Raw genomic sequence first — 10247 nt, 5'->3', positions numbered from 1 at the left:
GACTGGGAGTATTCGAGTACAGTAATATACCATCCAACTAATGTGTTGTTCTGTACCATACATAAGAACTGTCTCCCTCCATGCGCCAGACATCTAGCACATAAAATAGCGGAATTGGGATGATTACGTGCCTTCATTCTGGATCTTTAAAGAGTTTAAAAGGAGGCATGATAGGCGCAGCAAAAAGTCATGGTTTGTCGCTATTACGGGAGAATCTAGACAATATTGTTAAGAAATATCGGTAATATAACTTCCATCGAAGATGTTGTGCTCTTTACCAGGATGGATTTAAATGCGCTTACATCCCCTAGAAAATCGTTTTACGAAGACTTTTTCACTACATGTGTTGCTATAGCACTGTCGAAAATAATGTGCAAGCAGTTGAAATCGAGACTTCACGATCGGTAACATGCATCCATAGTCCCTGTGTGTATGTGTGTAGTGTTGTCAGCAGTGGACAGTTGCAGTTCGAATGGATAACTTGCTAACTGTTCGTCTGTAGATTACATTGACAGGGGTGCGCACTCTTTAGGTTCGGAGAGGGAAAACTCTCATATCCCGGATGGTATGTGTAGTCGACACTCTGTCAGCTAATGAATAACCTATCACAAGGATAAAGAAATTACAGTTTTTAGATGTGTGTAAAAATGTCAACTCCCATTTGAAGATCCCTACACGGCAGAGTGGAAGTCAGATGGATATGTAGAGCTGTGCCAGACTCTGAATTTCCATCAAGTGTATCACTACATGAGTCTGCAGACGAGCTCTCTGATCTGCTGTAGTAGAACACAGATGTGCTTCCAGACTACGAGTTTCCAATCTGCACCAATCGCTAAGTCTCATCTAGGTATGAGGCGAGTAGTACTACACTTTTCATGATCTTCCTATCTAAAATGCATGCAAGTAGATCACCGGGAAGTGGGGAATTCTAAGAATTTTTAAGTAGGCTCGTACATAATACACGCAAATATCTTTGTATAAATCAAACAGTGCATGGGTATGCTGGCAATATGACCATATACATAAGGAAAAACATCAAAAAAAACGAAAAAATGGTATAAAATAGGTAAAAATTTAGGAAAGCCTGGTATAATTATGACAAATTGATGGGAAATACGTAAAATTGAGGGAAATACAACGCAATATGTAAAATCACAAAAAAATTTGCAAGAATGCATAAATTGACTGAGAATACATAAAATCAGAGAAAAAGTACCATGAGAGGCTGTGAATTGAGTTGGGTTGGGGGTAATCGGACACTCAAGACCGAGAAAAATCTTAATAATTATGCTCTGTCTGCAGTCACTTTTAACCCTATCCCAGTAAACTACGTCGGTTTTCGTAACACATACTTGGACAAAGGTGACATAAATATTACACAAAGGCTCCATATTAAAGGAGGCAAAACATATGCATCCCAATCCATAATTGTGTTTTCACATATGGAGTCGAATGTGGATATTACCGAATTATGGCTGGTCCTAAGAAATAATGTTATCCTTTTAGCATTAAGGAGAAGAATCAATGCGTTTATCAGACCTAAGCCATTCAGTAGGAGAGAGGACCGATGTCACATACATCATCTTTAATAGTGTGAGGGGGTGTACTCAAGAGATGTGGTGTTAGGACGAAATCGCTATATTATCCTGCACATGAGCAAAACTACCTAACATGAGACCAGGACTTCTTTGTGCAAGAGGAATGCTACCAGAGTTGTGGTTATGCTACCGTAAAGATCAAACAGGCTGTTACATCTTCTTTGGCTATTGATTGTAGTGCTTACGCCTTCATAAGAAATTGCAGCTTCTTTGAGTGCATTTTCCTGCAGCAGGGTGTGGTTGGTACCTCTCTCTATCAGCTATCTAAAAGATTCATGTCAATTTTCTTTGCTCTGTTTCCTAGTCAGACACACCTGCATCAATCAAAACCAATATTACTGCTACTATTACTACTACAAATGATAAGCATGACTGATACGCGAAGTGTGATTGAGGGTACGTACGTTTCTGACTTAAAAACACATATAAAATCCATTAATTTCCTAAGAGACAGAACAGCAGTCGCCAGAATTCGTTCTAGTTGGTTTATATGCAGCTCGAGCAGTGCATATACACGATGATGCCTTCCAAGAACACAAGAATAGTAGAAAGAAGTAGTTTTATCATTTTAAAGCTTGTCACCGTAGTGACTGGGGAAAGACACTTACGAAGTGGTTACATTTCGGATGTTGGACAAATATGTCCTACCGAGCGTATATTGTGATTGCTAGAGGCTCGGCTCCAGCATTTCGGAAACTGCACGACTTGGATGGTGTTCGAGGAATGCTGTGGCGAGTGGCTTCTACACGTAGCGAAATCAAGGTGAAACCACGTCCACACGTAGTGGGACTGTAAGGTCACACCTCATTGCAAATGTCGGACGCCGTAGGCTTGGCAGACTGGTAAAACAGGACAGGTGGCGAACTGTGGCTGAACTAACATCAGACTTTAATGCTGGGCAGAGTACAAATGTGTCTGAACACACAGCGCACCGAAGACTCCTAATGACGGGCCACCGCAGCCTACGACCCAAGCATGTGCCAATGTTAACACCAAGACATCGGCAACTACGACTGAAATGGGCGCCTGGCCACCGGTACTGGACATTGGAGCAATGGAGCGTTGCATGGTCTGATGAATCCCGATACCTTCTTCATCATGCCTTTGGGAGAGCGCGAATACATCGTCTTCCAGGACAGCAGCTCCATGACACAACTACTGCGGGAAGAAGACAAGCAGGCGACGGCTCCATTGTACTGTGGGAGACATTCACGTGAGCATCCACGGATTCAGTGGAGCTCGTGCATGCACCATGACGTCCAAGGAGTATCGTTCACTGGTTGCAGACCATATACACTCTTTCATGACGACCATATTTCCCGACAGCAGTGGCACTTTTCAAAAAGATAATACGCCACGCCACAAGGCTAGGAGTGTGATAGAGTTGTTCGAGGAACACATTGGGGAGTTCCAATCGATGTTCTAACCTCCCAACTCACCAGATCTGACCCGATCGAACGCATCTTGGATGTGATTGATCGTGGCGTCAGAGCAAATCGCCCGTCCCCGTAATGTACGGGAATTAGGTGACATGTGTGTGCGGATGTGGTGCCGACTCTCTCCAGCGACCTACCAAGGCCTCCTAGCTTCCATGCCACAATGCGTCGCCGCTGTTATCGGTGCCAAAGGTGGACATACCGGTTGTAGGTCCTGGTCATAATGTTCTGGCTGATCAGTGTACTGTGTATCTAGTCAGCGCTATGTATCCATGTAATTTCTGGTCATTAAAAGAATCTTACCCCTGTAATTTGTAGTCAATGATACGTCTCTCTCTCTACATAAAAGAATTATTGCATATATCTAGTGAAAAAACCATAAAAAAATTTCAAATATGTAACTCCCCCTTTATTTATTCATTTACAAAGAAACCTATCACTCAATTTTTGGGTAGTACCACTATACGTAAAAATGCGGAGCCGTCATATAGTTTAGCGTCAGTTGACAGTGGAAGCTGAATAATTTTTCTTAGCACAAGTACGTACTACTGACTGAGTTACAAAGGCACTGCATGTTTATTTGAAATAAATTACAAAGAATTTTGTTACAGGTTATTTATTCTCTCTTAATTACGGGCCGCGCGGGATTAGCCGACCGGTCTCAGGCGCTGCAGTCATGGACTGTGCGGCTAGTCCCGGCGGAGGTTCGAGTCCTCCCTCGGGCATGGGTATGTGTGTTTGTCCTTAGGATAATTTAGGTAAAGTAGTGTGTAAGCTTAGGGACTGATGACCTTAGCAGTTAAGTCCCATAAAATTCACACACACTTGAACATTTTTTTAAAAATTTCGGATAAAGTTATGGAGAAGATAATCATATGTAGGTATGCACACGATTCCTTGCTTGCATCAGGTATCAACATCTACATCTACATTCATACTCCGCAAGCTACCTGACGGTGTGTGGCGGAGGGTACCTTGAGTAGCTCTATCGGTTCTCCCTTGTATTCCAGTCTCGTATTGTCTTCACAATCCATATCAAGGCCTTTTGTAAATACGTCCTCCGAAGTGTTCTCATTAGCTCATTAGTTAGATTTGAAAGACCATAACAAACATTGCCAAAAAGCTGTATACATTATCCCACCAACCTACGTGGTCACTCACTGCCCACGGAATTCCTGAATTGGCACAGACCAAGTCTCTGAACGTCGCTACCTTTATATGGGTACGCTCGAACCTACCCTCATCATTGAGAAATTTAAGAATTTGCGGATAGTCGCCAACACACACTGAGTGACAACCCAGTGCAGTTTGATCATTGAAGAGAGAAGCTGCCTTTGAGAAATTCTCATGTAATTGTCACCAGTACTATGATGAAAGCATAGAATTCTCACCACTAAACTGAGGATTCTCAAACTCTGTTAGAGTACTGAACTCATGACCGAAGGACATGCACACAGCTATATGTTTGCTACCGGTAACATTTCGACTGTACGTAACAGTGAATAGGAACGCTTTAATGAGCGTGTTATGCCACTGTAACCACACACAAGGTGGCGCAGATGTAAGTGATAGTGGTAATTGACGGTCACAGAAGAACAGTTCTTTCATATTTTCCAGTGATACGTAGCCGGTGGTGCACTTCTACTGCTCTTCTGCTGCGTCGGAGGCTCAAAGTTGGACGAAACAAGACAGTTGAGATCTGAAGTCCAACAGATCAGGCAGGTGCAGTGGAAAAAGAAATTGCCACCATAAAATGAGGCTGATCAACTGCATCGCCATCAGAAGTCCGCTGCACTATAGGAGGAGGAAAATATTACTCAATGACAAATAACTATAACAATAGCAATAATGAGAAAGAGATGGAAGAAATAGTACTTAAGTTCGAATGAAATAGTTTTTTTTTTCTTTTCTTTCTCCTCAAAGGCGATAAATGATCTATGAAACATCATGGTGTTGGTGTTTCTGGAGTGAGGTACTGATTAAGAATGCCAGTCTTGCGATGCTTACGACGCCGTAGAGTGGTGGGGAAGTGGTGTGGAAATGATCAATAGCAGCACAGTGGGGGCAGTGATGGTGGGGGGGCAAGGATCACAGTGGGGTAGACGCCATTTTCCGATCGCAAATTACCATTATTAGAAATGATCGGTATCACTTCAAACTAAAAACATCTGGACACCTAGTTAAACATGACCCCAAGTCCCCTGCTAGGCCACCATCTTGGCCTTAAATTACGGTAATTATCTTGGCAGTTTTTGATCATTAATTGGCATTATCATGAAAGTAACTGCCCAGCAATTACGTCATTGGCACAAGTGAGCCGTTTGTTTATATAAGGGGAACTAGGGCAAATGGCGGTTTGTTTAATTAAGGAGAACAGTTCACATCGGAAACAGTGTAGGAATCATACAAAGTTTGAAAACTGATTCGGCAGTAGGGTAACAGGCCTCCAGAAGGCTAAGTATGAAAGCTTTACCCTAAACAACGTGCTAATTACTTATCACGATGCATGAGAATTTCGTAAAAGGATCTCTTGTGCGATGCTCGAGTTACTTCAGAATGATCTCCCAAGCATTCTCAAATAAATAGTGTCCCACAAAACGTAACCATAATGATCTCCGAAGGAATTCGGAAAGACAGTATCGTCTATGAGACCACCACGCTGCCAGACTGATCCACTGAAATATTCAGTTCCATCTCAAACTGATTTATCAGGCTGAATCATGTAACTTAGTGATCTCGGAGGTATTATTGCTCAGCAGTTTTTCTCGTTTTCCCCAACTCTGTCGTTCAGGACACTGAATTTTCCATTATATAATCTTTGTCAATGGTAAACTCAGTTTGCAGTGTCATCTCATGAATGATCGATACTGGATTACCACCCCAGCAGTCTTCGGTCAGGTCCCAGACGTCCAGATTTGGCTTCAAAAAGTCCGTAGGCAATGACTGGAATGTTAGATGGGAACTATTAATCGTTCCCATGCTGTCTTACCTCCCATTTCGGCATCTGCTACCAGGCCTCTGATTGCCTACTGGTTTGCAGGCCGGATTTTCTTGTGAAAACTACTGATAATTGCTTCAGGAGCCTCTCCGCATTCCTGAGCTCTCGAGAAGGCGGCAATCCAATAACAAGCCCGTTTGTTTGCAATTGGAAAGTCTTTAATCTTCGCTCAAATGTCTTAGGCAGTGGAAACTTGGCGGCCTCTCTCAGCTGTCAGTCAGTCCTTTAAACAGATTATCCCTTTCAGTGCGAATGAAACATTTCAATTAAACTATACCTTCTGTGGCTTTCGGGAAGTTTCGCTATATCAAGAAGCGCTCTAAGTGAAATCCTCTTATCCTATCGAACTGTGAAGTGTTATATGTTGAAGCAGCGTGGAATGACGTATCTGTATCCGTCATCGACGCTCAGTACGACTCAATGTCCTGTCTAGTCTTAGGCATCGTTTCTGGTGGCAGCTCTTTGTTCTAAATTTTTGGCTATGTGTGCCCCAAAATCATCTACAGATTTAATCACTGTTCTTCCTACATTCTGTGCACGCTCGTAAACAGAATTTCGTTCCTGGATACCTTTCCTGGGGTTGCAGTTTTAATGGTCAGCTATGTACATTTTCACGTAGAAAAGAGTAAAGCATTTTTTTCAGTTCTAACATTTTTTTGCTTTTAGCGGTCATTCGACAGCGAGGTCAATAGACACGTAAGTAACTCTTATGGATAAGCATCTCTATGTAGTCGTCCACCCTGAAATTTTTGTGGGATGCGTGTATACCAGATTCCTGGCGACCGTCAGACGAGCGTTAACGCATGGTGTCACCCCGTTCTCCAGGAAAATGACTCAACAAAAATAGGACAAGGACATTTCCAAGAGGGCGTGCTGAAAAGTATTGCCTCGAAATTTGTTATGTGAAAACTGTAAAAGCTTTTTAGATAAAACAAACGTTATTAACATTCTAGGTCTTTATTCTTTATGTCTACATATTCAGTTCTCAACATAGTCACCATGGCGAGGAACACATTTTTCCTGACGAGAGACCAGTTTGTTGATGCTGACACCATAGAATGTCTAAATTTCTTGACGGAGCCACAACCTCATCTCTCTTTGCACCGCTTCATCACTAAAAATGTGAAGTCCTCGAGGTATTCTTTAGCCGTCGGATTCTTGCAGATGTCGCAATGCTCGTGTGTGGCCTGGTAATGTCATACTGAAGTAGAGCGACCTCCATGTGTCAATGAATTTTACGAATTCGAAACTCTACTACAGTACTCTTTCTTACGCACCGACACAGTTACGTTACGACCACCATGTTACATACTACAATTCACAGGGCTCTAGCGGTAGAGGGCAGCAAACACGTACATGAACAAAAGAGATGTAGAATGTTAATAACATTTGTTTCATTTAAAAAGCTTTAAGAGTTTTCAAATGATGAAAAATTTTTAGGCATTACATTTCGACACGTCTTCATAGATAGTCATTATCCCCTATCGCAATACGCGAATGGAACAGGCCATAAATTCGCTAATATTTATAGTATGTACCATCCAGCACTAGTTGTACAGCGACTTGCGGTGTATGTGTGTGGATGTACAATGACAGACGGTGAACGTGTGTCGTTTTCTTCTTGCAGTTGCCAGTCTCAATTAGATACCCTCACTATTTTGACCATTGTTAGTTATGATGCTGCCCAAATACCAAAATTCATCTACTACTCGCAGTGTCTCATTTCTTAATCTATTTCTCTCAGCATAACATAATTAATTTGATTGCATTCCATTCCCATTCTTTTACAGTTTAACACGGAATTTCTTTTGAAGACACTATCCACTCTAATCAGTCGATCTTCCAAGCTCTTTGCTGTCTCTCATAGAATTACGGTATCGTCGACAAATCTCAAAATTTTTATTTCTTCTCCGAGAATTTACTTCCTTTCTAGGTTTCTCCTTAGGTTTCTTTACAGCTTGGGCAGGCAACAACCCTGCCTTTTTCCTACTCAACTACTATGATGTTCAAATCTTATAACCACAGTCTGGTTTCTGCACAAGTTGAAGATAAACTTTCACTCCCTGTATTTTATCCCTGCCACATTCAGAACTGCGAAGAGTGTACCTTAGTCTGCACTGGCAAGAGCTTTCTCAAAATCTGAGAATGATATTATTGTAGGTTTTACCTATCTTCGGTCGGTCTTCTAAAGTAAGTCGTAGGGTAAGTATTGCTTCGTGTTTCCGTACAACCCACCTGCACGAATGTTCTCGCCTTTGGATAGTTATTTCCGAAAATCTGCAGTGTCTTTGATATTTTTGATATGGAAGTGGCACTGTCCGATTGCTGTCCCGGCCTTTTACAACATATAAAGACCCACACACAGAATTCAAGTCCCTAATATCTTAATTTAATATTGGTAGCAGAGCAGCACGGTAGGTTTGTATCATTGCAGCAAAAATGACTTGAGAGTGGTGGCGGTGTTATAAACTGACAGACGTGGTTCCAGTAAACATAATAATTCTATTCAGTTTTCAGATGAAGCCAAGAAAATCTCAGTGTAGTCTTATATTACCGGTTATTAAAGACAAAGACTGCACCAGAACAAATAAATGGAGTAAGTTTCAGTTCGGTATCTTAGTGTTTAGGTTAAAAAATGAAGCTGCTGTACAGGTACCACAAGAAACGATGAAGTTAAACAAAGTCCTAATACGACCATAATGGCTTAAGGGTCGTAGCGCACACGGATACAGTGAAGACTTTATGACCACTAAGCGGCGAGGTTATCAGCGTACAGTGAATAACTGGCAAGTATTCTTTGCTGGTTACTCGGATAGGTTGACCTGTCTGCTCAGCGACAACTGAACTGTGTCATAAATGCACTTGAACACAAGATAAATATAATATACGAATTTCTTATAAGCGCAGAGCAAATGAGGTCAAACTCTGAGCTATTCGGCGGCTCAGTTGAGTGTTCTGATTGAACAGTGTGTAATGAAGAACTATTGAAAAGAGCCAGTAGCAAATGAAAAATATCGATGTACAGAAGATAAAAAAACCACAATTAAATGTAGTTCAAGGATCAAAGAACGTAACACAAAATTATGGAATAGAGCAACAAAGAATTTAATAGCTATGGCCATTCACGTCAATATAATTGACAATTTATCTTATACGTAGCGCCAGGAGAGTTTTTATTTCCTAATTACACACTTAAGTGGTTTCAGCACTGTGGCGCCGTTTCGGTTACCCATTTTTGTAGCTTGACACTAAAAAATTCTGAAACTTATGTAAACATTTTAGGAATCCGTGTGAGATTGCCGTATTTCCATATATTATTACGAAACCAGAAAAAGTTGTTCAGTGAAGCTGGATCCTGTTTGTGTAATGCGCTCAACCTTGAAGTGGACGGCCATGGTGCATTTTACTGCAGCTCTTGTTCACAGGCGGCCGTCTGGGAACAAGGAGGAGCAGGGTGGTCCGGTACCTGGAGCTAGACACACAATATACCTGTTGAATCAGGTGACATGTCCACCTCAGTATTTACTGAAGCGTTTAAGTAATCGTGGGCCTGCTTTCATCCAAATTAATCGTGAAAAAGTCCTCATTAAATGATGTACTCTTTCTCATTGCTACATCATATGTCGGTACCAACTTTGCTTTTCCAACTGGAACAATTTGATACCGTAATTCTAAGCGAGACGAATTCAACGACGTTTCATTCTTCAAATCCAATAGCTACTTTAGGAGAAATACACTAATGTGGAACTTAGGATTTATCTGTTTTGAACATTAAACCTACTGCAGTCTGATGCGGAAGCTTGTGTTAAACAACTGTCACGTGTGGTTGTAGGGCTCTCCAGCTTTAACGCAGCTAAGAGAGTCTGTTTGCAAAAGGGCAACACCGGAGACAAATTTTAATTTATAACAGATACTAGTCATGTGGCTGGAACGACACACCAACTGGAAGACAAAGGACGTGGCATCTAATGATGATTCGCAAGTTAACTATGGAGACAGTTCTACTACTACTCCTGGCAGCCTTGAAAAAATTCAAAAATTTAATTAATCTATATAACATGGAAATCAGGTATAAAAATTGTTAAATAATAACTTCATGTCATGAATACAATACTAAAGTTTACTCTTACACTTGTAAGCTGCTTATGTTTCAAAAATTAGTTTTGAGGACATTGAAATTCCACAGGAAACTGCCCTGATGAAAATGCCCTCTTT

Source organism: Schistocerca americana, chromosome X (assembly GCF_021461395.2).
Source record: "Schistocerca americana isolate TAMUIC-IGC-003095 chromosome X, iqSchAmer2.1, whole genome shotgun sequence".
In the NCBI taxonomy this organism is placed as follows: domain Eukaryota; kingdom Metazoa; phylum Arthropoda; class Insecta; order Orthoptera; family Acrididae; genus Schistocerca; species Schistocerca americana.
The sequence above is the reverse complement of the archived record's forward strand: the minus strand, read 5'-3'. Positions refer to the sequence as shown.